This window comes from Oncorhynchus gorbuscha, linkage group LG25 (genome assembly GCF_021184085.1).
Source record: "Oncorhynchus gorbuscha isolate QuinsamMale2020 ecotype Even-year linkage group LG25, OgorEven_v1.0, whole genome shotgun sequence".
In the NCBI taxonomy this organism is placed as follows: Eukaryota; Metazoa; Chordata; class Actinopteri; order Salmoniformes; family Salmonidae; genus Oncorhynchus; species Oncorhynchus gorbuscha.
In genome coordinates, this window is record NC_060197.1 from 38,439,272 (window position 1) to 38,467,032 (window position 27,761).

Below are 27,761 nucleotides of genomic sequence, written 5' to 3' on the forward strand. Positions count from 1 at the left end.
AAGCCAATACCAATAGGAACTACACTGGACTTTACACAAACTGGAAACCACATATCCTGATGCCGCATTAATTGTACCTGGGGATTTTAACAAAGCAAATTTGAGGAAAACACTACATACCCAAACCAAAAACCATGGATAGATGACAGGATTCGCACAAAACTGAAAGTGCAAACCACCGCATTTAACCATGACAAGGTGACTGGGAGAATGATTGAATGCAAACAGTGTAGTTATTCCCTCCGTAAAACAATCAAACAGGCAAAACGTTAGTACAGAGACAAAATGGAATCGCAATTCAACGGCTCAGACACAAGACGTATATGGCAGGGTCTACAGACAATCACGGATTACAAAGGGAAAACCAGCCACGACGCGGACACCGACGTCTTTCTCCCAGAGAAGCTGAACACCTTCTTCGCCCGCTTTGAGGATAACACAGTGCCACTGGTGCGGCCCGCTCCCAAGGACTGTGGGCTCTCGTTCTCTGTGGCCGACGTGAGTAAGACATTTAAGCCTGTTAAAGCTTCTTAAGGATAGGGGGCAGTATTTCCCCTTTGGATGAATTGCGTGCCCATAGTGAACTGCATCAAAATCTGTCCTAAATTGCTAATATATGCATATTATTATTACTATTGGATAGAAAACACTCTGAAGCTTTGAATTATGTCTGTGAGTATAACAGAACTCACAGGGCAGGCAATCTTCCAAACTAGTTTTGGAATCCTGAAAGTTGGGGCAACTTTGACGTCATCGCCCCCTCCCTTCCCAACAAGTTATGGATCTGGAAACACTCCCATGTCTTCCACTAGATGTCCTCATTCAGTAGAAAGTGTAATTGAGCATTTGCTGTGAACTTTGACCTAATGGGGAGGAATTTTCCACAGTGTCGCAAAAGATTCACGTGCTTGAGGGCGCATATGCGTTAGAGGACTTTGTCTCTTCCAGTCAGCCCCAGATGATCTAGGATTGTCCGGTTGGAATGCCATTCGTTTTGTACGTTTATAACATCCTGAAGATTGATTATGCACTTAGTTTGACCAGTTTCGTCGACCTGTAATATGTAATTTGGAAGTTTTGATGCAAAATTATTCTGGACCAGAAGTACATTTTTGGGCATTTGAGCTGAAAATGGTAGCAGATGCTACTACATGGACACTAGAATTGAACATTATGAAACAAAACGATTTATTGTTGAAGTAGGACTCCTTCCACTACATTCTGATCGAAGACCATCTAAGGTAAGGGAATATTTATGTTGTAATTTTTGGATTTCTGTTGACTCCAACATAGCGGAGAAATATTGTTACGTCTGAGCGCCGTCTCAGATTATTGCATGGTAGGCTAATTCCGTAACGTAAAAAAAAATGTGACACGGCGGTTGCATTAAGAACCAGTGTATCTTTTTAATTATATGTATAACATGTATCTTTAGTCAAAGTTTATGATGAGTATTTCTGTTATCTGGCGTAGCTTTCTATAATTTCTCCGGACATTTTTGAGAATTTTCTGAACATGGCGTCAATGTAAACCGATATTTATGGATATAAAATGCATATTATCGAACAAAACATAAATGTACTGTGTAACATGTCATATGACTGTCATCTGATGAAGATGTTCAAGAGGTTAGTGAATGATTTGTCGTGTAATCCTGCTTTTGTGATTGTATCTTTTGTTCTACAAAATGGCTGCGTTTTTTCTTTGTTTTGGTGGTGGTCTAACATAAATATATGCTGTGTTTTCGTCGTAAAACATTTTACAAATCTGACACGCTGGGTAGATGAACAAGGTGTTTATCTTTTATTTGAGGTATTGGACTTGTTAATGTGTGGAGGTTAAATATTTCTAAGAATATTTTTGCATTCCCTTCGCCAACGTTTCAGCTCAACGAGGGGGTGTAGTTCCCGTATGGGAACCCATAGGCACAACAGGTTTTAACGCTCATAAGGCTGCTTGCCCAGATGGCATCCCTAGCCGCATCCTCAGAGCATGCTCAGACCAGCTGGCTGGAGTGTTTACGGACATATTCATTCTCTCCCCATCCTAGTCTGTTGTACCCACTTGCTTCAAGATGTCCACCACACTGAAGAAAGCAAAGGTAACTGAACTAAAGGACTATCGCCCCATAGCACTCACTTCTGTCATCCTGAAGTGCTTTGAGAGCCTAGTTAAGGATCGTATCACCTCTACCTTACCTGACACCCTATACCCACTTCAATTTGTTTACCGACCCAATAGATCCGAAGACAATGCAATCGCAAATGGACAAGAGGAATACGTGCGTCAGAATGCTGTTCATTGACTATAGCTCAGCCTTCAACACCATAGTACCCACCAAGCTAATCATTAAGCTAGGGGCCCTGGGTCTGAACCCCGCCCTGTGCAACTGGGTCCTGGACTTCCTGACGGGCCACCCCAGGTGATGAAGGTAGGAAACAATACCTTCACTTAACTGATCCTCAACACAGAGGCCCTACACGGGTGCATGCTCAGCTCCTTCCTGTACTCTCTGTTCACCCATCACTGCGTGGCCACACACACCGTCAACTCAATCATCAAGTTTGCAGACGACACAACAGTATTAGGCCTGATTACCAGCAATGATGAGACAGCCTACAGGGAGAAAGTGAGGGCCCTGGCAGAGTGGGGCCAGTAAAATAACCTCTCTTAACGTCAACAAAACAAAGGAGGGAACACGCCCATATTCACATCGATGGGACCACAGTGGAGAAGGTGGAAAGCTTCAAGTTCCTCTGCATACACAGCATTGACAAATTGAAATGGTCCACCCACAAAGAAAGTGTGATAAAGAAGGTGCAACAGCGCCTCTTCAACCGCAGGAGGCTGACGAAATTCAGCTTGGACCCAATGACCCAATGAATCCTGTCGGGCTGCACCACCCGCAACCACAGGGCTCTCCAGAGTGTGGTACGATCTGCCAAACGCATCACAGGGGTGCCCTCCAGGACATATACACCACCCGCAACCACAGGGCTCTCCAAAGTGTGGTACGATCTGCCAAACGCATCACAGGGGTGCCCTCCAGGACATATACACCACCCGCAACCACAGGGCTCTCCAGAGTGTGGTACGATCTGCCAAACGCATCACAGGGGTGCCCTCCAGGACATATACACCACCCGCAACCACAGGGCTCTCCAGAGTGTGGTACGATCTGCAAAAACGCATCACAGGGGTGCCCTCCAGGACATATACACCACCCGCAACCACAGGGCTCTCCAGAGTGTGGTACGATCTGCAAAAACGCATCACAGGGGTGCCCTCCAGGACATATACACCACCCGCAACCACAGGGCTCTCCAGAGTGTGGTACGATCTGCAAAAACGCATCACAGGGGTGCCCTCCAGGACATATACACCACCCGCAACCACAGGGCTCTCCAGAGTGTGGTACGATCTGCAAAAACGCATCACAGGGGTGCCCTCCAGGACATATACACCACCCACAACCACAGGGCTCTCCAGAGTGTGGTATGAGCTGCCAAACGCATCACAGGGGTGCCCTCCAGGACATATACAGCACCCGTAACCACAGGGCTCTCCAGAGTGTGGTACGATCTGCCAAACGCATCACAGGGGTGCCCTCCAGGACATATACAGCACCCGCAACCACAGGGCTCTCCAGAGTGTGGTACGATCTGCCAAACGCATCACAGGGGTGCCCTCCAGGACATATACAGCACCGGCAACCACAGGGCTCTCCAGAGTGTGGTATGATCTGCCAAACGCATCACAGGGGTGCCCTCCAGGACATATACAGCACCCGGTATCACAGGAAGGCCAAGAAGATCATCAAGGACATCAACCACCCTAGCTATAACCTGTTCATCCCATTATCATCCAGAAGGTGAGGTCAGTACAGGTGCATCAAAGCTGGGACCGAGAGACTGAAAAACTCAAGGCCATCAGATTGTTAAATAGACATCACTAGCCGATTACCACCCGGCTACTCAACCCTGCACCTTAGAGGCTGCTGCCCTATATACATAGACATGGAATCACTGGCCACTTTAATAATAGAACACTAGTCACTTTAATAATGTTTACATACTGCTTTTCTCATCTCATACTGTATGTACAGTCGTGGCCAAAGGTTTTGAGAATGACACAAATATTAATTTCCACAAAGTTTGCTGCTTCAGTGTCTTTAGATATTTATGTCAGATGTTAATAGCAGGTATATCTCTCTGGCCACCCCCAAAACCAATTCTTTCTTTGGCCGCTTCTGCCAATGACTGGAACGAACTACAAAAATCTCTGAAACTGGAAACACTTATCTCCCTCACTAGCTTTAAGCACCAGCTGTCAGAGCAGCTCACAGATTACTGCACCTGTACATAGCCCACCTATAATTTAGCCCAAACAACTACCTCTTTCCCTACTGTATTTATTTTATTTTATTTATTTATTTAGCTCCTTTGCACCCCATTATTTTTATTTCTACTTTGCACATTCTTCCACTGCAAATCTACCATTCTAGTGGTTAACTTGCTATATTGTATTTACTTTGCCACCATGGCCTTTTTTTGCCTTTACCTCCCTTACCTCACCTCATTTGCTCACATCGTATATAGACTTGTTTCTACTGTATTATTGACTGTATGTTTGTTTTACTCCATGTGTAACACTGTGTCGTTGTATGTGTCGTACTGCTTTGCTTTGTCTTGGCCAGGTCGCAATTGTAAATGAGAACTTGTTCTCAACTTGCCTACCTGGTTAAGAGTTTCAAGTTCCTTGGTGTCCACATCAACAACAAACTATCATGGTCCAAACACACCAAGCCAGTCGAGAAGAGGGCACGACAAAGTCTATTCCCCCTCAGAAGACTGAAAATATTTGGCACGAGGTCCTCAGATCCTCAAAAAGTTCTATAGCTGCACCATCAAGAGCATCCTGACTGGTTTGCATCACCACCTGGTATGGCAACTGCTTGGCCTCCCACCGCAAGTCACTACAGAGGGTAGTGCGTACGGCCCAGTACATCACTGGGTCTAAGCTTCCTGTCATCCAGGACATCTATACCAGGTGGTGTCAGAGTTTTTTTTTTGTTCCAAAAAAGGTCCAGTCACCAGGACCACAAATACAAATTCCATTTAGAGACTGTTGCCCTAGAGCACACAAAAAACTATACATACCTTGGCCTAAACATCAGCGCCACAGGTAACTTCCACAAAGCTGTGAACGATCTGAGAGACAAGGCAAGAATGGGCATTCTATGCCATCAAAAGAAACATACATTTCAACATACCAATTAGGATTTGGCTAAAAATACTTGAATCAGTCATAGAGCCCATTGCCCTTTATGGTTGTGAGGTCTGGGGTCCGCTCACCAACCAAGACTTCACAAAATGGGACAAACACCAAATTGAGACTCTGCACACAGAATTCTGCAAAAATATCCTCCGTGTACAACGTAAAACACCAAATAATGCATGCAGAGCAGAAATAGGCCGATACCCACTAATTATCAAAATCCAGAAAAGAGCCGTTAAATTCTACAACCACCTAAAAGGAAGAGATTCACAAACCTTCCATAACAAAGCCATCACCTACAGAGAGATGAACCTGGAGAAGAGTCCCTTAAGCAAGCTGGTCCTGGGGCTCTGTTCACAAACACAAACACACCATACAGAGCCCCAGGACAACAGCACAATTAGACCCAACCAAATCATGAGAAAACAAAAAGATAATTACTTAACACATTGGAAAGAATTAACAAAAAAACAGAGCAAACTAGAATGCTATTTGGCCCTACACAGAGAGTACACAGCGGCAGAATACCTGACCACTGTGACTGACCCAAAATTAAGGAAAGCTTTGACTATGTACAGACTCAGTGAGCATAGCCTTGCTATTGAGAAAGGCCGCCGTAGGCAGACATGGCTCTCAAGAGAAGACAGGCTATGTGCTCACTGCCCACAAAATGAAGTGGAAACTGAGCTGCACTTCCTAACCTCCTGCCCAATGTATGACCATATTAGAGAGACATATTTCCCTCAGATTACACAGATCCACAAAGAATTCGAAAACAAATCCAATTTTGAAAAACTCCCATATCTACTGGGTGAAATTCCACAGTGTGCCATCACAGCAGCAAGATTTGTGACCTGTTGCCACGAGAAAAGGGCAACCAGTGAAGAACAAACACCATTGTAAATACAACCCATATTTATGCTTATTTATTTTATCTTGTGTCCTTTAACCATCTGTACATAGTTAAAACACTGTATATATATAATATGACATTTGTAATGTCTTTACTGTTTTGAAACTTCTGTATGTGTAATGTTTACTGTTAATGTTTGTCGTTTTTCACTTTATATATTCACTTTGTATGTTGTCTACCTCACTTGCTTTGGCAATGTTAACACATGTTTCCCATGCCAATAAAGCCCTTGAATTGAATTTAATTGAATTGTAAGCCCCTAAAAATTGTCAAAGACTCCAGCCACCGTAGTCATAGACTGTTCTCTCTACTACCGCAGACTCCAAAAGACTTCTGTTGGATCATGCGCATTTTCGCAGCTTTTTGTTAAAAATCACGCAACATTTCAGTGTCCTGCTACTCATGCCCGGAATATAGTATATGCATATGATTAGTATGTGTGGATAGAAAACACTCTGACGTTTCTAAAACTGGTTAAATCACGGCTGTGACTATAACAGAACGTGTGTTTCATCGAAAAGCGCAGGAAAATCTGATCACTGAAAACTGGAAAATATATCAATGCGCCACTTGAATGTATTGTTGAAAAGAAACCACATTAAATGTGGGCCTAGGTTGCTATACCTACAGCTTCCACACGATGTCAACAGTCTTGTCATTTGTCTCGGATTTGTTTCTTGGTCAAACGGACACGAGGCAGCGCATTTCTTCCGGTCTCCGACCGGATGTTTTGGTTGAGAAATATTTGGACATGATATCAGGACGTGGAGCTATTGAATACACATCGCCCCGTGATCATTTTGATAGATTATTAACATTTACTAATACCTAAAGTTGCATTACAAAAGTATTTCGAAGTGTTTTGTGAAGTTTATTGTCGACTTTTTTAATTTAAAAAAATGACGTTGCGTTATCAAACTCAGTTTTTTCCTTGATTACACAGTCTTCATAGATCGATATCTAGGCTATATATGGACCGATTTAATCGAAAAAAAGACCCAATAGTGATGTTTATGGGACATCTAGGAGTGCCAAGAAAGAAGCTCGTCAAAGGTAATGAATGTTTTATATTTTATTTCTTAGTTTTGGGTAGCGCCGGCTACCGCAAAATCTGTCGTTTTAGGTGACGTTGCAGTATTTTGGGGGTGCATGCTATCAGATAATAGCTTCTCATGCTTTCGCAGAAAAGCATTTTACAAATCTGACTTGGTGGATAAATTCACAACGAGTGTAGCTTTAATTCATTACCTTGAATGTGTGTTTTAATGAAAGTTTGAGTTTTATCAAAAACTATAGGTGGCGCTCTGAAATTTCCGCTGATTGATGTTCCTGCAGGGGAACTATATTCTGCGTCATCCTTAAGAAGTCAGCTTCTACCCCCATAAGACGCCTGAACAGCTAATAAAATGGCTACCCTGACTATTTATAGCCACACTATTGTTATTTTACTGCTGCTCTTTAAATATTTGTTACTTTTATTTTTTACTCAACTCTTATTTTTCTTAAAACTGCATTGTTGGTTTAAGGGCTTGTAAGTAAGCATTTCACTGTTATATTCGGCGCATGTGACAAATAACATCTGCTTTGATCATCCTGCAGCATGACAGACATTGGATGGATAGGACATGTTAATATCTTCGGATGTGAGTGATAAAAAAAACATATTTAAAAAAATGTCTGAATAAATTCGATGGATATTTTTTGCCACAAAGGTGATAGCGAAAGTGTATCAGTGAAAAGGCAGTACCAAAAGTGCACAGTGGAAAGTATGCTTCCAGACTGGAGCCCTGGCCCCATGGTCACACCAGATGAATGAGGGACAAAAACGCTGATAAATATTGGACTCTGCCAATGGGAAATTAAGGGAATATAGACTTGCATCCCAATATGTACTGAAAAACTAATTAACAACCGCTGATAAGATTGTGGCACAGATCCCAAAACTATCTGAGCCCTGATAATCAATTTCTGGATGGGGCTTAGAGGCTGGGAGAGGGTTGTGGGAATGTTGTGTAACTGTTGATGAGAAACACCATCAATGGTTATTATGGGGAGATCATATGTGGAACAATAAGATCATGTATTTTCTTTTAGATGCATTTCAATTATGTATCACTACTGCAATACCTTGAAAAGTAATAATATTGGAAAATGATAGAATATAGAGAAAATAATGAATAAACCCCTATGTGCTTCATCAGAGTGGAGTAAGTCAGCAACTTTCTAAACAGATCAGACATCAGACTGGATTGTTATTGAAATGGCTGTGTAACGGGTGTCGTCTTGTGAAGAGGAGGAATCGGACCAAAGCGCAGCGTGGTAAGTGTTCATGACTTTTTTATGAACAGAACACTGAAACAAAAATGGTACAAAGTGAATAAACGAAACCAAAACAGTCCTGTCAGGTGCAAAACACTAAACAGAAAACAACTACCCACAAAAACCATGTGGGAAAAATCTACCTAAGTATGGTTCCCAATCAGAGACAACGATAGACAGCTGTCCCTGATTGAGAACCATACCCAGCCAAAACAAAGAAATACAAAAACATAGAAAAAGGAACATTGAATGCCCACCCAAATCACACCCTGACCAAACCAAATAGAGACATAAAAAGCTCTCTAAGGTCAGGGCGTAGCGGGCCCCGGACTGGGGGGCGACACTGAAAGTTCCGGAGTGACGGGCGCCTCTGGAGGCTCCAAACTGGAGGGTGACACTGGAGGCTCCGGACTGGAGGGCGTCGCTGGAAGGTCCGGACTGGAGGGCGACTCTGGAGGGAGGAGTCGCAGAGACAGCCTGGTGCGTGGGGCTGCCACAGGGCCCAACCAGGCTAGGGAGACCAACAGGAGGCCTGGTGCGTAGAGGAGGCACCGGATGACCCAGGCTGTGGGGGAGCACTGGAGCTCTGGCGCAGCCTTTGGCACCACTCCTCCAGGCTGAAAGCCCACTTTTTTCAATACTTTCGTTGCCCTCTTTATTTTGCACCGCGTATCCGTAAATACACCTCATCTGTTTATCACTCACCACAAAGGTGAGAGAGGATGCAGATAATTGCATGACCTCACTCGTTCATACAATGTCCTTGGTGGTTGTGTGTAGTCTATGAATGTGTGTCATGAACTAAATGGTGCCTGTGCTATGCTGCACCCCCAGGTCTTCTGCAATCAGGGAACCGGCCTCTCTATGATGACTAAGGCTGATGCTCTTTGTACAACCCCAATAGAGCCACCGTTGCCCCACTGGCCCATTCTAAGAAGCCCCTTTGTGGCTGGGGAGCCACCTTTCACCCTCTCCTCAAGAGGACCCTTTGTACTTCTCAAATAGGCTTACCTTGCAATCGCTCTCTCCGATATTGCGCCACACAAACAGTGTGGAACTCAACCCCTATCGCCCTCCTCAACCCCTATCGCCCTCCTCAACTCCTATCGCCCTCCTAAACCCCTATTGCCCTCCTAAACCCCTATTGCCCTCCTAAACCCCTATCGCCCTCCTAAACCCCTATCACCCTCCTAAACCCCTATTACCCTCCTAAACCCCTATTGCCCTCCTAAATCCCTATTGCCCTCCTAAACCCCTATTGCCCTCCTAAACCCCTATCGCCCTCCTCAACCCCTATCGCCCTCCTCAACCCCTATCGCCCTCCTAAACCCCTATCGCCCTCCTAAACCCCTATTGCCCTCCTAAACCCCTATTGCTCTCCTAAACCCCTATTGCCCTCCTAAACCCCTATCGCCCTCCTAAACCCCTATTGCCCTCCTAAACCCCTATTGCCCTCCTAAACCCTTATTGCCCTCCTAAACCCCTATTACCCTCCTAAACAACCATTGGCCTCCGAAACCCCTATTACCCTCCTAAACCCCTATTGCCCTCCTAAACCCCTATTGCCCTCCTAAACCCCTATTGCCCTCCTAAACCCCTATCACCCTCCTAAACCCCTATTACCCTCCTAAACCCCTATTACTCTCCTAAACCCCTATTGCCCTCCTAAATCCCTATTGCCCTCCTAAACCCCTATTGCCCTCCTAAACCCCTATCGCCCTCCTCAACCCCTATCGCCCTCCTAAACCCCTATCGCCATTCTCAACCGCTATCACCCTCCTCAACCCCTATCGCTATCCTCAACCCCTATCGCCCTCCTCAACCCCTATCGCCCTCCTCAACCCCTATCGCCCTCCTAAACCCATATCGCCCTCCTAAACCCCTATCGCCCTCCTCAACCCCTATCGCCCTCCTAAACCCCTATCGCCCTCCTAAACCCTTATCGCCATCCTCAACCCCTATCACCCTCCTCAACCCCTATCGTCCTCCTCAATCCCTATCGCCCTCCTAAACCCCTATCGCTATCCTCAACCCCTATCGCCCTCCTAAACCCCTATCGCCCCGCTCAGGCCCTTTTACCCTCCTCAACCCCTATCGCCCTCCTCAACCCCTATCGCCCTCCTAAACCCATATCGCCCTCCTAAACCCCTATCGCCATCCTCAACCCCTATCACCCTCCTCAACCCCTATCGCTATCCTCAACCTCTATCGCCCTCCTCAACCCCTATCGCCCTCCTCAACCCCTATCGCCCTCCTAAACCCATATCGCCCTCCTAAACCCCTATCGCCATCCTCAACCCCTATCACCCTCCTCAACCCCTATCGCCCTCGTCAATCCCTATCGCCCTCCTAAACCCCTATCGCTATCCTCAACCCCTATCGCCCTCCTAAACCCCTATCACCCCGCTCAGGCCCTTTTACCCTCCTCAACCCTATCGCCCTTCTCAGGCCCTATCACCCTTCTCAAACCCAGCCCGCTCTTCTCTTTCTTCCCAGGTGGGGGACAGTCTAGGGTTCATTTTGTCCAATAATTAGCAGGGAAGAAATCCAGCATTGAACTGTACTGTGACTCAATCTCTCTCACAGTCTCACAAGGGCATTTTTGGGCTGAATGGAACCTTATTTTCTTTGTTTGGTAGCAGAGGACTGTGAGGAGAGACAGAGAGAAGAGACTGGCTGCGGGAACAAAGAGAACATCTTGTATAAGAGAAGCCTGGCTGAGTGGCTGAATGACTGTTTGACTGACTGTGTCCAGAGCTGAAATTCTCCATCTCTGAGATGAGTCATGTTAAGTGACTTATGCGAAATACAAGATCACCGTGATGTAGACTGACTACTGTGAAATTTTCCCTATTCCCTTCCACTTCCCGGTTCATCTTTCAAACTTTCAAGAGTATCTTTATTACAGTGAAGGCTTATTTTAGCTCAGAGGACATTGGCATGGATTCAAGGCTATGTCTACTGCTCTGTCACTCATAAGTATGCAGCTTTGACTAGGACAGAAATGGGGTGGAGTACAACTCTATGAATATGACAGAAATGGGGTGGAGTACAACTCTATGAATATGACAGAAATGGGGTGGAGTACAACTCTATTAATACGACAGAAATGGGGTGGAGTACAACTCTATGAATACGACAGAAATGGAGTGGAGTACAACTCTATGAATACGACAGAAATGGAGTGGAGTACAACTCTATGAATATGACAGAAATGGAGTGGAGTACAACTCTATGAATACGACAGAAATGGGGTGGAGTACAACTCTATGGATTTGGAACGTCATGCAAATATTATAGGATGGCTACAACTTGAGTGTCTCTCCTCTAATAGACACTGCCTCTAGTACACAACGTACAATGTACACAGTACACAATGTCTCCACATGGCCATGACCCTATCCATTCAGCTAAGCAATTAACATATTACATTGGCCCTTCCTGTTTAGATATTTCCAACCGTATTCCACGGGTATGACAAAACATTTATTTTTACTGCTCTAATTATGTTTAAGGTTCATGGAATATGGCCAATATTCCACGGCTAAGGGCTGTATCCAAGCACTCTGCGCTGGGTCGTGCACAAGAACAGTCCTTATCCGTGGTATATTGGCCATATACCACAACTCCTCAGGCCTCACTGCTTAAGTATACCAGTTTCATTTGAGGACCAGGATGTTGAAAGGTGTTCCATACAGATTACAAAATAGCTGGGAAGAGATTATTGATGTACCGATTCCATGGCACAGGGGGTATGAGTTGATATTGAAAATGACGCAGAGATGTGTCCTTGGACGTGGCGCCTGACCCTGGTTGCTCCTGTGGGTCTCTCTGGACGGGAGATTGTTAGATGACTGAATGTAATGTAAATGTTGAGCGGCTTCACTGCAGGAGGTAGATTGTATGTTTTAATATTCAATTAAGCAATAAGGCTTATATCTACAGTTGAAGTCAGAAGTTTACATACACTTAGGTTGGAGTCATTAAAACTTGCTTTTCAACCACTCCACAAATTTCTTGTTAACAAACTACAGTTTTGGCAAGTCGGTTAGGGCATCTACTTTCTGCATGACACCAGTAATGTTTCCAACAATTGTTTACAGACAGATTATTTCACTTATAACTGTATCACAATTCCAGTGGGTCAGAGGTTTACATACACTAAGTTGACTGTGCCTTTAAACAGCTTGGAAAATTCAAGAAAATGAATTAATGGCTTTAGAAGCTTCTGATAGGCTAATTTACATCATTTGAGTTAATTGGAGGTGTACCTGTGGATGTATTTCCAGGCCTACATTCAAACTCAGTGCCTCTTTGCTTAACATCATGGGAAAATCTAAAGAAATCAGCCAAGACCTCAGACAAGAATTGTAGACCTCCACAAGTCTGGTTTATTCTTGGGAGCAATTTCCAAACGCCTGAAGGTACCACGTTCATCTGTACAAAAATAGTACTCAAGTATAAACACCATGGGACCATGCAGCCGTCATACCGCTCAGGAAGGAGACGCGTTCTGTCTCATAGAGATGAACGAACTTTGGTGCGTAAAGTGCAAATCAATCCCAGAACAACAGCAAAAGACCTTGTGAAGATGCTGGAGGAAACAGGAACAAAATTATCTATATCCACAGTAAAAAGAGTCCTATATGGACATAACCTGAAAGGCCACTCAGCAAGGAAGAAGCCACTGCTCCAAAACCACCATAAAAAAAAGCCAGACTATGGTTTGCAACTGCACATGGGGACAAAGATCATACTTTTTGGAGAAATGTCCTCTGGTCTGAGAAAACAAAAATACAACTGTTTGGCCATAACGACCATCGTTATGTTTGGAGGAAAAAGGGGGAGGCTTGCAAGCTGAAGAACACCATCCCAAACGTGAAGCACGGGGGTGGCAGCATCATGTTGTGGGGGTGCTTTGCTGCAGGAGGGACTGGTGCACTTCACAAAATAGATGCCATCATGAGGTTGGAAAATGATGTGGTTATATTGGAGCAACATCTCAAGATATCAGTCAGGAAGTTAAAGCTTGGTCGGAAATGGGTCTTCCAAATGTACAATGACCCCAAGCATACTTCCAAAGTTGTGGCAAAATGGCTTACGGACAACAATGTCAAGATATTGGAGTGGCCATCACAAAGCCCTGACCTCAATCCCATAGAAAATTTGAGGGCAGAACTGAGAAAGTGTGTGCGAGCAAGGAGGCCTACAAATCTGGCTCAGTTACACCATTTCTGTCAGGAGGAATGGGCCAAAATCCTCCAGACTTATTGTGGGAAGCTTGCGGGAGGCTACCCGAAACGTTTCACCCAAGTTAAACAATTTAAAGGAAATGCTACAAACACTAATTGAGTGTATGTAAACTTCTGACCCACTGGGATGGTGATGAAAGAAATAAAAACTGAAATAAATCATTCTCTCAACTATTATTGTGACATTTCACATTCTTAAAATAAAGTGGTGATCTAACTGACCTAAGAAATTGAATTTTTACTAGGAATTGTTAAAAAACTGAGTTTAACTGTATTTGGCTACGGTGTATGTAAATTTCCGACATCAACTGTATATGTACTGTAGTTATATATATAAATATTAGAATGGCTCCACCCATATTTAAAAATACTACAGTATACCTAAGCAATAAGCCATGAGGGGGTGTGGTGTATGGCCGCGGCTAATGTCTGCTCGTGTGTACGCCGCAACAGGGAGTGCCTCGATACAGCCATTAGCCATGGTATATTGGCCATATACCACAAACCCTAGAGGTGCCTTATTGCTGTTATAAACTGGTTACCAACATAATTAGAGCAGTAAAAATAAACATTTTGTCATACAGCCAATCAGTATTCAGGGCTCGAACCATCCAGTTTATAATATTGTATAAATACTATAATTTTCGCTGTGAGTGTTTTTTCACTGAGAGTGTTTTTTTATTTTTTTTACTATAGTATAAACACTGCAGTAAAAGAAAACTGTAGTCTGTACTATAGTAATTCATGTAGTGTTTTTGTGATTGAAGTATACTGTAGTATTTACTTTTTGCAGACATTACTGTAGTATTTAATACAGTGTTTTAGTTTGATTATTTTTGGCATAGAAGTGAAGGCTTTCTCTTTCAGCAAACCTACTGGAGAAATAATAAAATAAAACATTTTCCATAGTCTGTAGGTAGGTAGGTAGGTAGGTAGGTAGGTAGGTAGGTAGGTAGGTAGGTAGGTAGGTAGGTAGGTAGGTAGGTAGGGAGGGAGGTAGGGAGGTAGGGAGGGAGGTATGGAGGTAGGTAGGTAGGTAGGTAGGTAGGTAGGTAGGTAGGTAGGTAGGTAGGTAGGTAGGTAGGTAGGTAGGTAGGTAGGTAGGTAGGTAGGTAGGTAGGTAGGTAGGTAGGTAGGTAGGTAGGTAGGGAGGGAGGTAGGGAGGTAGGGAGGGAGGTATGGAGGTAGGTAGGTAGGTAGGTAGGTAGGTAGGTAGGTAGGTAGGTAGGTAGGTAGGTAGGTAGGTAGGTAGGTAGGTAGGTAGGTAGGTAGGTAGGTAGGTAGGTAGGTAGGTAGGTAGGTAGGGAGCGAGGGAGCGAGGGAGCGAGGGAGATAGGTAGGTAGGTACGTAGGTAGGGAGGGAGATAGGTACGTAGGTAGGGAGGGAGGGAGGGAGGTAGGTAGGTAGGTAGGTAGGTAGGGAGGTAGGTAGAGAGGTAGGTAGGGAGGGAGGTAGGTAGGGAGGTAGGACTGTGGTCTAAATGGATAGTTCAGAGCTTCTGAGCTATTTCCTGTAACCTGTAGGGAACACGATATATGGTCTATACTTGGCATGTGTGTTACTGACTTATGGGTGGCACAAATTATGGGGGAAGCTCTGAAATATCAAATCAATTCAAATTGTATTTACGATCAAATCAAACGATCCATTTACTATAATCCTGTAGTATTTACTATACTATTATACAGTATACTATAGTTTACTATATAATTATATAGTATGTAGTGTAGTATTCTATAGTAAACTGCAGTATTTTTTCATGCTGGTGAACCTGATATATCAATCAATGGAGAGCTTACATCACTCCCATTTGCCCAACAGATACCCTTCTGAAGGCGGGGGAGGTGAGATGGAGTATTTTTAAACCAGAGAAAGCAGCTGTCTTTTGTGCTGTAGTAATTTAGGTTAAATAGCTCGCTGGAGAGTGCTAACGCAATGCGTCACACCTAAAATGCATATCCCCAACACCCAGGTCTGGCTAAAGATATGTGATATGAAAGTAGAAAATGAAGGAGGAGGAGAAGAATTAAAAATAGGAGGAGAAGGAAGAGGGGAAGGAGGAGGGGAAGGAGGAGGAGAAGGAGGGGAAGGAGGAGGAGAAGGAGGATGAGAAGGAGAAAAAGGCTTGCTGAGGAACCCAACTTCCATGGCTCTTTAGAGACAGCAAATACATCAAATGTGGCTTTCAGTTGAGGCAAGTGCTACAGAGAAAGCATCTTATTAATTCATTGGATTTGTGTTGCTGTTTTTGGGATAACTCCAAAATGAAAAGGGCTGGGTTTGCTTCTTTCAACTATTCAGAAAAAAAACTCATGCATGAATAAAATACAGGGCTTTTTCAACTGCAGTCCCTTTGGTGTCTCAATTCTTATAATATCACTCCACAACCATGGTCATTCATCCACCAAAACCCAGAAAGGGCTGCAAAATGTAACATCCCCCAAAACACCTGCCTGCCATTACTCCTTGTGGCAAAATCCCTTCCAAGCCTACCAATCAAACTCAACTAACCCAATCAGATCAATCAATACTCCGCACTGTATTATTTTTCAGTAGGATTGAACCAATCAGTGTGAAAGAAAATGAGAGGTCTTTAAGTACGTTGTTAGATCATAGGGCCTTCTCCATCAGAGGCCTCCCATAACTTACTCGGATCTGACTGCGTAATCAAAGCACTAGATGAGGCTGAGGCTGGAAGAGGCAGGGCACGTCACCCCTCATCACAGACACATCAACATAATGGAGGAGATAGGGGGATGGAGGTTTGCGGTGGATAGAGGGTCTTTATATTGCAGATGTGTTTTTCAATTTCCTTCTCTTTGCAACTGAAAGTGTCTGCTGTCTGCCTCTTACCTCCCCTAAGTTTGTCTGCTCATTCCTTTGTTTGGATGAAGGAATAGAAAGATGGATAAAGGAATGGAAAGATGGATGAAGGAATAGGAGCAGAGAGTTAATGAGGCAGATTGCTCTCGTCGCTGCTGTGTGAGGGATTACAGGGAGATTACTGTGCCTGATTCTCTCTCTCGTTCCTCATCTCTCTCCCCCTCCCTCCCTCACTGACAGTGATGAACCAGAACAGGAGGTCATGCCCGTGTTGGCCTAGTGACGGCCTAGCGACGGGGCACGTATCAACAGAGGTGAGAGGAAGAGGAACCCCTGATGTCTGTGTCAGGGAAAATGGCAGCTGAGCTATTCAATACCATTCAAGGACTGTCCTCTGAGTGGATAGGATTTCTGAGGCCTTGTGTCTGACATTTTGATTTATGAACCTCTCCACTGCAGTACAATACCAACAAAGTATCCTGAAATTACCATTTGGCTGACATTTTAGAGATGATGAACCTCTCTTGCCCATTATCAAACCACAATATAATATAATACAAAAAAAATCAAATACAACAGAATAGAATGAAATAGAAAATAATCAAATATAACTTTTACGTTGTGGGGCTACTTCCTAGACGAGGTCCATGAATAGGTCAGCGTTTCAAAAGGCCTAGTTCAGAGGCTATCCAACGTACCAATGGATTCTGATTGCAGAGCCATTAAAAGGTGGAATTGTTAGTTAGATTACTTGTTGGTTATTACTGCATTGTCGGAACTAGAAGCACAAGCATTTCTCTACACTCGCATTAACATCTGCTAACCATGTGTATGTGACAAATACAATTTGATTTGATTTGATGTGGGTTGATTACCAGAGTTTCCTATTATGTATGGATTTTGTATTCAGGAAAGTTGCATAACAGTGGATAGGAGCACACAAATGTAAGCGGAGGACATTGAAACCCACTTTTGCACTCAGTGAACAGGTCTGGAATCAATTATTCAGATTGAGGGTAATTTGCAATTATTATAAATCATCTCAACCGATCATGGCAATGTTAAGCACCCTCCATAAAACACAGTGAGTAGAACAATATATAGAAAGTGTCCATATAGATTCTACACATCCTCGTCTGTTGGCAGCGCCACAGTGTTAAATATGGAAGCATATTAGAGAAGATGCTAATCAGCCTGTGTGTTATTCATGGATTATAAACTCACTGTCAGTCAAAACCGTTTTACAGACCGAAGTCAATAGCATGGTATGATGTCCCTGAAAGGGTACTTCATTCAATAGCTTGAGAGAAGATGATCACATTTCAAATGGTTGAATTCATTGTATTTGTTGCGATTTCCTTTAACACAATTGTGAGATGACCTGAACATGCAAGGGATAAACAGTATATTCAGCCAGTCATTTGGGATTGTATAGACTTTAGCTGAAACCAACCTCCCTTCATACAGTCTAAACACAATGAGATAGTAATATTACAAATAACAGAATAGAACAGAAATGAGGTTGCGGGGAATGGTATAGAGGCTATTAAACTGCCAATGACATACACAGAGTGTACAAAACATAAAGAACACCTGCTCTTTCCATGACATAGACTGACCAGGTGAATCCAGGTGAAAGCTAAGATCCCTCACTTGTTAAATCCACCTCTAACAGTGTAGGTAAACAGGAGGAGACAGGTTGAAGAAGGATTTTTAAGCCTTGAGACAATTGAGACATGGATTGTGTATGTGTGCCATTCAGAGTGTGAATGGGCAAGACAAGATATTTAAGTGCCTTTGAGTGCTGTGCTGAGGGGGGGGGGCACCTCAATATTAAGAAGCTGTCCTTAATGTTTTGTACATTCAGTGTGTGTGTGTGTGTGTGTGTGTGTGTGTGTGTGTGTGTGTGTGTGTGTGTGTGTGTGTGTGTGTGTGTGTGTGTGTGTGTGTGTGTGTGTGTGTGTGTGTGTGTGTGTGTGTGTGTGTGTGTGTGTGTGTGTGTGTGTGTGTGTGTGTGTGTGTGTGTGTGTGTGTGTGTGTGCGTGCGTGCGTGCGTGTGTGTGTGTGCTGTATATGCATGGTTTATGCAGGGTTGGGGAGTAACTGCGACTGTCATCCCTTATGTTACCAGCAAAGTATTGTAATTACAGATCCTAGATGTTTACTTCTAGGGTTACTTTAAAATTCAGAAAAGATGTTTGCGAAACATTTGTTTGACAGCTTTATGTTTTCTCAATGTCATTCAAATCAGCAATGGCAAAAGGAGCAAGTTTAAATTTGTTTCAGCTGAGCGAGTCTGACTACAAGTCAGAAACCATTACGATGACACACCAAATACGTGTGACTGGTCGTGGAATAGAGTAGGAATAGGCTTTTGTAGGCTAAACTATGTCATCCAATGGTGCGACTGCTGTCGGCATCCAAAGATTATGCAACTTGAATAATGCTTGGAGGTAAGGACGAAAGCAGTGGTGTAGAATACGGCGATACGGATATCACTTATTATTGATATCCTCATAGCGCATTGGTGTGAATCACACTGCTGCTCTGTCATTTAGCTATTTGCGGTTTACGGATTGTGGTTGTTGTGGATGGCTGTTCACAAATGCACATGTGTATTTTAACCCAACAATGGTTGAATTGAAGAAGGTTAAACTGCCTATTAATCATAGTTTTGTGGACAGCCAGTGAAATATGCGCTCTTTCAACTGCTCTATAGTGCGGATTGCAGCCTATGGAATAGTCATTTGAGGGAGTACCCAACTTCTCCATACTGTCAAAATGAGTTTAATTTAAGTAGACCCAAAGTGGGACTTTTATTGCTCAATCAATTTGTGGTGATTATACAAACATGTATGATAGGCTTAATGGACACATGCTCAAACTCGCGCACTTTTGATAGACGTAAACAGCTGCAAATTATCGAGATCTCAAAGTGTCACCAACAAAAACAGAAACAATAGGCCTATAGCAAATGCAGCATATGTTGTTACATTCATACGTGCAAATAGCACTTCTCCGTAGTCCTCAAAGCATGCCATTCCATGAGAGCAGCATTTCTTTTTCAACTCGACGCAATGGGCCCAATCAGTTGTCCATGACAACAAGATAAACAACAGAGTAGACTAACACATCCTTCGTTTTTGGGTTACGCTCAGGTTGAACAACTTGGCTAATCTATATTTCCATATTTCCAAGTCCTATTCTTGAAGATCAAGGGAAATTAAATGGATTGGAATGACTAGAAATCTGACAGACTTTTTTTTTTTTTATATAAAGACTAATCGTAAACTGTAATAATATAATAATAATAATAATAATAATAGAAGGAAAGCAATGTGTTACAACTCATACAGTTTAATGCAACATCCATGCATTTTTATTTTATTTTACTAGGCAAGTCAACTAAAAACAAATTCTTATTTACATTGACCCCTTCCGAGGATCATGTGCAGAACGACAGATTTTTACCTTGTCAGCTCGGGGATTCGATCCAGCAACCTTATGGTTAATGGCCCTACACTTTAACCAATTGACCACCTGCTGCCCCATTTATGGACAGCTATGTAAACCCCAACATTGATTTATCCTGTAATAGCAATTTTTGTCTTCTTGTAATGCCTCTTAAAGGAAAAGTAATCTAAAAGTAACCAGATTACGTTACTGAGTTTGGGTCATCCAAAAATGACGTTACTGATTACAATTTTGGACAGGTAGCTAGTAACTGTAACGGATTACAATAACCTTCCCAACCCTGTTTGTATAGGTACAGTATGTCTTTAGGAGGGGTTGGATGAAGCGGAAAGTCACATTTTGTTGGACCTTGTGGACCAACTGACGAATAAAGTGATCTTAATCTAGATTTTCAATTCAGAAGGGTCATCATGTCCAATTATTTGGCCCAGGGGTCTGTATTGGAATTCGAAGACAGCCTGTTCGATAAGTGATATACACCACTGCCTGGTCTATGTGTGCGTCAATCAACTCCAGGCCCCCCTCCTACCCCGATAGCTATCCCCAATGTAGCACAAGTTTTCATGTAAACGTAACCATTCACTGTCGTGGAACATGGTATTTTCCCTCTCTCTATCTGATATTGAGGGACCCTAAGGAGAGACGGTTACGCACCCCAGTGGGCTAAGGTATAGCGACACAGTGGAAAACATTTGAGTCGCATTTGCTATACTGCTATTATCAAATATCAAATATATCGCATTTGTCATTAAAAAAGGTCAGCTATGCTATAATAATGTCATGTAATATATATATATATGTATATGAATTGGAATGTATATCTACATATATATATATATATATATGCACGTAAATGCAGCTATAATGCAATAGAGCCGGATCGTTTTCAGACAGAACTGTAATGCGGTGTTTCAGAGACCAAATAATGCATGGTCTCGAGTGGCCTAAACTATTCAAGCCTTAAAAGATCATTGTAAAGCGCCAATAAAACGTATTTAATGAAGCCCGTGTTGTGAACTTCAATGTGTATATGTCCTGAGCTCCCAAGTCGGCTCTCAAGTAAATTCAAGCTATAAATTCTTCCTTTCGAGGATTTGTAAAAGGTGTAGGGAGACATCACTAAAGAGCGTGATTGATAATAGGTGAATAGACAGTGGACTCATTCTCTGCAGCAAGAAGCATATGACCATCTTTCTGAACTTGGTTTGATACTGGAGCCTTAGATGTCTATCCAGACTGGGCAATGAACAAACGCGCTCGTCTCACATTGGATTCTCCGACATTAACATAGCCTAAAATTACAATCATAAGGTATATCAATTTATACAGTAATCACATCAATCATATTTTTCTGAACATGTGAAAAATGAAACGCACTCTCTTGTTTTTTTTCTCCATTTTTTTCTAATTCTCAGTAATGTAGCCTATTACAAACAGCTTGCCAATTTCTGGACGCAGAATATAGAGCAGCTGTCTGCCCGTTTATAGGCTGTCTCTCATCCCAAAGAAGGACACTGATGCCAGGTACGAATAATCCCCTCCAAAATATTGACCCATTACGCATCCCTCCATCTACAGCCATGTATACATTCTTCTCTAAGGAAACGGCGTCCTAGTATTATGATGACAACATACTAACCTATCCTATCTTTTTCAACACAAACATGATTTCAGAACTGCAATCGACAGCAAAAAAAGGTCCGTAGTCTGATATAACCACGCTCTGATGTTTGTCACGCTGTCCGAACATCCACATCCTGCTTCCAAGCACAGCAGCGCTGTCAGAAAACGCAAGACAGTCAGACGCAAAGGAATTATGACAATAGAAAAACATAGAAGAAAAGTCCTTACTTGTGTCTTTCTGAAATCCCTCTCGATAATTCTCCAGACATCAAAGGTGTAATATTCCTGATCTGGATATGCCGCTTATTTTGTTATCCAGTGAGTGAAGCAGGTCGGAATGCCGTGTTTTCTTCTTCTCCAGCTACCAGATGCGAACGGAGCTAGCCCTGTCGTTCCACCTGCAACCGTGGAATTGAAGAGACAGCATCAGCACCGCACTGGAGCCCCCGCCCACCGCGACACGCCCCGCTCCGGCGAGGCTACTTCCAACCAAGGCGAGGGAGGAGTTGGCGAAACAGCTCCGTCGGTTGTCTATCGCTGAGACTGCTGCTGCTCTGAACATTTACCAGTTCCCACAGGCGACCCACATAGTGACAACACTCAAGATCCAAGTTGAACTCTGAACATTAATATTGGGCATTTGTGGAAGGCCTGGCCGACACCCTATGACTTAAGAAGGTTTAAATTCATTCCAAAATGTTAAAATATCAATTGGCATCTAAAAACAGTGTTGACAAACAACATTATAGGCTTACTGGCACACCTAGCCTATTTCAAATTGCAGGTGACCTAATTAGTCAATTAAAATCAACTGTGCCAATAGACCAATGAAATCTCAACATTCAAACAATTTCCAAACTTGATTGGAAAACTGATTAGATTATTTTTTGCTAATATTTGTTTTCAAAGTAAATGCAAATGAACAGTTTAACAATTGAATGCAAATATATGATGAGAGATGTACTCTGAATTTGAAAGGTTACACAATAACAACAGAACCTTCTCAATTATCAACAGTTTTACAATGACCATCATGGAGCCAATTCTTCAGAAAGTTATGGAAAATTGAGAATGAATGTATCTACACTTTGTCCTCCTCTTCATTATCTGTGGACCAATTCCCAAACCAATTATACAATGGTAATGGGAAAATCACACCATTTTTATTTAGTTGATCAATTGCTAAGCTATTTGACAATTTCTGATCAGCCCGCTACTACACACACACACACACACACACACACACACACACACACACACACACACACACACACACACACACACACACACACACACACACACACACACACACACACACACACACACACACACACACACACACACACACACACACACACACACACACACACACACACACACACACACACACACACACACACACACACACACACACACACACTATTTCTCCCTGCCATTGACAGACATGGGCTGGACCTGCAGCTCATTAGAAGGCTAGCGCCTCGTCTGGTCTGGTCTCCGTGGGAGTGTGACTGTGATTCACACCTGTCCCAAATCATGTCAGAAAATTGCCACAGCTGATCACTTTATCTCAGCACCTGTTTTTATCTCCCCATTTACTTTGACCTGGAAGAATATGTCTCTGTATCAGCAGTAGTGGTGATTGTGGGAACTGAAAGAACAATGAACAGACCAGAGAGAAATGTGAACTGTCGGTGCCGATTTTTAATGTTCCTCTGTTTTGTAACATGTCTAAATCAGACACCTGTGTCGTTGATGGAGAAGTCAGACACTTTGTCCGTGAAGCTGGAGGGAGGGTATCAAGCATTCTTACTTAGTAATGTTGACAGGGACTCACACGTAGAGAGTCGATCAAAATATCATCCAGGGCTACTCGCGTTCTGTGAGACGGGAAGGAAAGGTGAGGTCACAGATCTCAAGGTCACCAAGCAAAGACTGCTACGGTCTACGCAGGATCAGGGGTTGAAAAGTCCTGCCAAGCTCAATCTGGGTAACGATTTATGTTGTAGCAAGAACTTCTTCTATACTCAATATATCTTTTTATGCATTATAAATAACTATACTTTCTCTTCTGCAGCCATATGCTATCAGTCATTTGAGAATATAGACATAAACAAATCCACTGAGTGTACAAAACTATAGGAAGAACTTCCTAATATTGAGTTGCACCCCCTTTTGCCCTCAGAACAGCCTCCCTTTGTCAGGGCATTGACTCTACAAGGTGTTGAAAGCGTTCCACAGGGATGCTTGTCCATGTTGACTCCAACGCTTCCCACAGTTGTGTCAAGTTGACTGGATGTCCTTTGGGTGGTGGACCATTCTTGATACACACAGGAAACTGTTGAGTGTGAAAAACCCAGCAGTTTTGCAGTTCTTGACACACTCAAACCAGTGTGCCTGGCACCTACTACCATACCCCATACAAAGACACCTAAATCTTTTGTCTTACCCATTCACTATCTGAATGACACATGTACACAATCTATGTCTCAATTGTCTCAACGCTTAAAAATCAGTCTTTAACCCGTCTCCTCCCCTTCATCTATACGGATTGAAGTGGGTTTAACAAGTGACATCAATAAGGGATTGTTGCTTACACCAGGATTCACATGGTGAGTCAATGTCATGGAAAGAGCAGGTGTTCCTAATGTTTTGTATGCTCAGTGTAAATAGTTCAAACACATGAAAGGAATCATGCTATTGAATTATATTCATAAGCAGAAATTCTCATGGTGGTTGCATGTTTGCCCAAACCTAATATAAATAATATATCAGATGTTACATGACAATAGAGCTGGTCAACTCAAAGTGATAATCTCTTTGGAATCAATTTGGGCATTCAGATAAACTCTCCTTTTAAAAGCCTAGTGTAACCAATTTCAAATGTACATTTTCCGGTCTTATGATTTAATATTCTCAACATCTGAAGGGTTTGTTGATTTTTTTAAAGCTTTTACTCATGAGTAATTCATTTCATTGTTGGGAGCCTGTTTTTTCTTCTTTCTACCAGTTGCACTAATTAAATTAAATGTAAATGTTTTGTAGCGAGCCTTCCCTGCAGTGGGCCTATCCAGTCTTGCTCATCCCTGAAATGGAACAAATCAACTGTGCAGTGTAATCAAACAAAAGCAAGGCATTGCTATGCCATCCTTCCCATTTGTTATTATTGTGATTATAATATCATTTCTCCTCCACATTTTCATATGATTAGCTTGACAATAAGAAGACATGAGTGCTGTGGGCTCTGTGAGCTGATTGGCTTGGATTTGGCACTTGTTCGTCACTAAGACAATGCCTTCATTAGCTTATTTACGCTAAGGATGTTTATATTATGAATCTTGATTCATATTATTAATACGGATTAATCCTACTTATAGTTGGAGGTAAGGCAATACCTTAGTGAGCTTGTCTGCAATCAAATGTCAGTTCTCTCCAAGATCGAGAGAGAGCGAGAGAGCCCCGTCAGTGGTGAACAATCGGGCTTCTGTGCAGCCACATCACGCCAAAACAAAGAAGTGCTGAAGCCTTCAGCAGCCACCCTATGATAATACAGGGTGGGTGGCAAGGGGAACGACGCTTCTCTTCAAGACTTTCTCTCAATCTCTCCACTCAATCTCTCTCTCTCTCCCACCCCTCGCTTAATCTCTCTTTCTCCCTCTCTTTTCAATTCAATTTCATTTGCTTTGCTGGCATGAGAAGTATGCACTTACGTCAGCAAAGCATCTGCAGTGGTAATGGATGGACCAATAAAGGAATGGAAACAACATTCTCTAGCAGAAAGATATAAGCATTGTTATTGAACCATTAAATAAGGTTGGAATGTGTGTGTGGAGTGAAGCGGGATAGAATCGGTCACTCACAGGATGGGTATGCCACTCATGGTCTCTGCAACCCAGTGACTAGGATGCAATGTACAATCTCACTCATAATACAACACAAGGAGAATGGACATGCACTTTTCTTCCATATTCTCTTCCTTTTTAATGACAGAGACAGGTATGACATGAAGGGGACACAGAGAGACCGGAGATACAGAGCCGAGCTGGTAGATGCTGGGATTTGTACCGATGCAGGCAGGGGAATGGTATGTGTACGCATTTAATCGCATTAGAGGGTGGCGGCCTTGACCGCAAGGCAAATTCCACGTACCATGTCAATAGATGGAACAAGGATTGCCATTTTGTTTCGCTGTGGCTGTATGTTTTCAATGTACACATTTCACCCAAGACCAAAGTACTGTCAATCATTTAGTATCTTTCTATCGACGGAATACCAGAAGAACATATGCAGGGGTTGAAAAGAGCACTCTGTCAACATGATCTCACAAAACACAAGTGATTTGTGCTTTTCTTTTTTATAATTGGCTGATTCACTAGTAATAGAATGTGTTATGCACCTGATTATCGCACATGTCATCAAATCAAATCAAAAACAATTTTATTCGTCACGTGCCAAATACTTACTTACGAGCCCCTAACCAACTATGCAGTTTCAAAAAATACAGATAAGAATAAGAGATAAAAGTAACAAGTAATTAAGGAGCAGCAGTGAAATAACAATAACAAAACTATATACAAGGGGGTACCAATATAGAGTCAATGTGTGTGTGCACCGGTTATTTGAGGTAGTATGTAAATGTAAGTAGAGTTATTAAGTGACTTTGCATAGATGACAACAGAGAGCAGCAGTGGTGTAAAGAGGGGTGGGGGGGGGCCCTGCAAATAGTCTGGGTAGCCATTTGACCTGATGTTCAGGAGTCTTAAGGCTTGGGGGTATAGGCTGTTCAGAAGCCTCTTGGACCTAGACTCGGCGCTCAGGCACCACTTTCCGTGCGGTAGCCGAGCGAACAGTCTATGACTATGGTGGCTGGAGTCTTTGACAATTTTTAGGGCCTTCCTCTGACACCGCCTGGTATAGAGGTCCTGGGTGGCAGGAAGCTTGACCCTAGTGATGTACTGGGCCGTTCGCACTGCCCTCTGTAGTGTCTTGCGGTCGGAGGCCGAGCAGTTGCCATACAAGGCAGTGATGCAACCAGTCAGGATGCTCTCGATGGTGCAGCTGTAGAACATTTTGAGGATCTGAGGACCCATGTCAAATCCTTTCAGGCTTCAGAGGGGAATAGGTTTTGTCAAGCCCTCTTCACGACTGTCTTGGTGTGTTTGGACCATGATAGTTTGTTGTTGATGTGGACACCAAGGAACTTGAAGCACTCAACCTGCTCCCCTGCAGCCCCGTCTTCTTTTTCCTGTAGTCCACAATCATCTCCTTTGTCTTGATCACGTTGAGGGAGAGGTTATTGTCCTGGCACCACACGGCCAGGTCTCTGACCTCCTTCCTATAGGCTGTCTCGTTGTTGTCGGTGATCAGGCCTATCACTGTTGTGTCAATGGAAAATTTAATGATGGTGTTGGAGTCGTGTCTGGCCGTGCAGTCATGAGTGAACACAGAGTACAGGAGGGGACTGAGGTGCCCCTGTGTTGAGTATCAGCATGGCAGATGTGTTGTTACCTACCCATACCACCTGGGGGCGGCCTGTCAGGAAGTCCAGGATCCAGTTGCAGAGGGAGGTGTTTAGTCCCATGGTCCTTAGCTTGTTGATGATCTTTGAGGGCACTATGATGTTGAACGCTGAGCTGTAGTCAATGAATAGCATTCTCACATACGTGTTTGTCCAGGTGGGAAAGGCAGTGTGGAGTGCAATTTAGATAGCATTATCTGTGGATCTGTTGGGGTGGTATGCAAATTGGAGTGGGTCTAGTGCTTCTTGGATGATAGTGTTGATGTTGATGTGAGCCTTTCAAGGCTTCATGGCTACAGACTTGAGTGCTATGGGTCAATAGTCATTTAGCCAGGTTGCCTTACTATTCTTGGGCACAGGGACTATGGTGGTCTGCTTAAAACATTTTGGTATTACAGACTCTGACAGGGAGAGGTTGAAAATGTCAGTGAAGACGCTTGGTCAGCGCATGCCAGTTAGTCAGCACATGCTCGCAGTACATGTCCTGGTAATCCGTCTGGCCTTTCAGCTTTGAGAACCTTGACCTGTTTAAAGGTCTTACTCACATTGGCTGCGGAGAGC

General features: G+C 43.2%; 1 protein-coding gene across 7 annotated transcripts in view; it reads right to left on the reverse strand.

Moving 5' to 3' along the window:
- Nucleotides 1-22,075, reverse strand: part of LOC124013620 (neurexin-2-like) — a 1,135,017-nt gene extending 1,112,942 nt beyond the window's left edge. For all 7 annotated transcript variants that reach the window (XM_046327950.1, XM_046327944.1, XM_046327948.1 and 4 more), the window contains exon 1: nucleotides 21,911-22,075. The gene's annotated coding sequence lies outside the window, so the exon portion shown is untranslated. The remainder of the gene's footprint in view (nucleotides 1-21,910) is intronic.
- Between the last annotated feature and the right edge of the window lie 5,686 nt (nucleotides 22,076-27,761).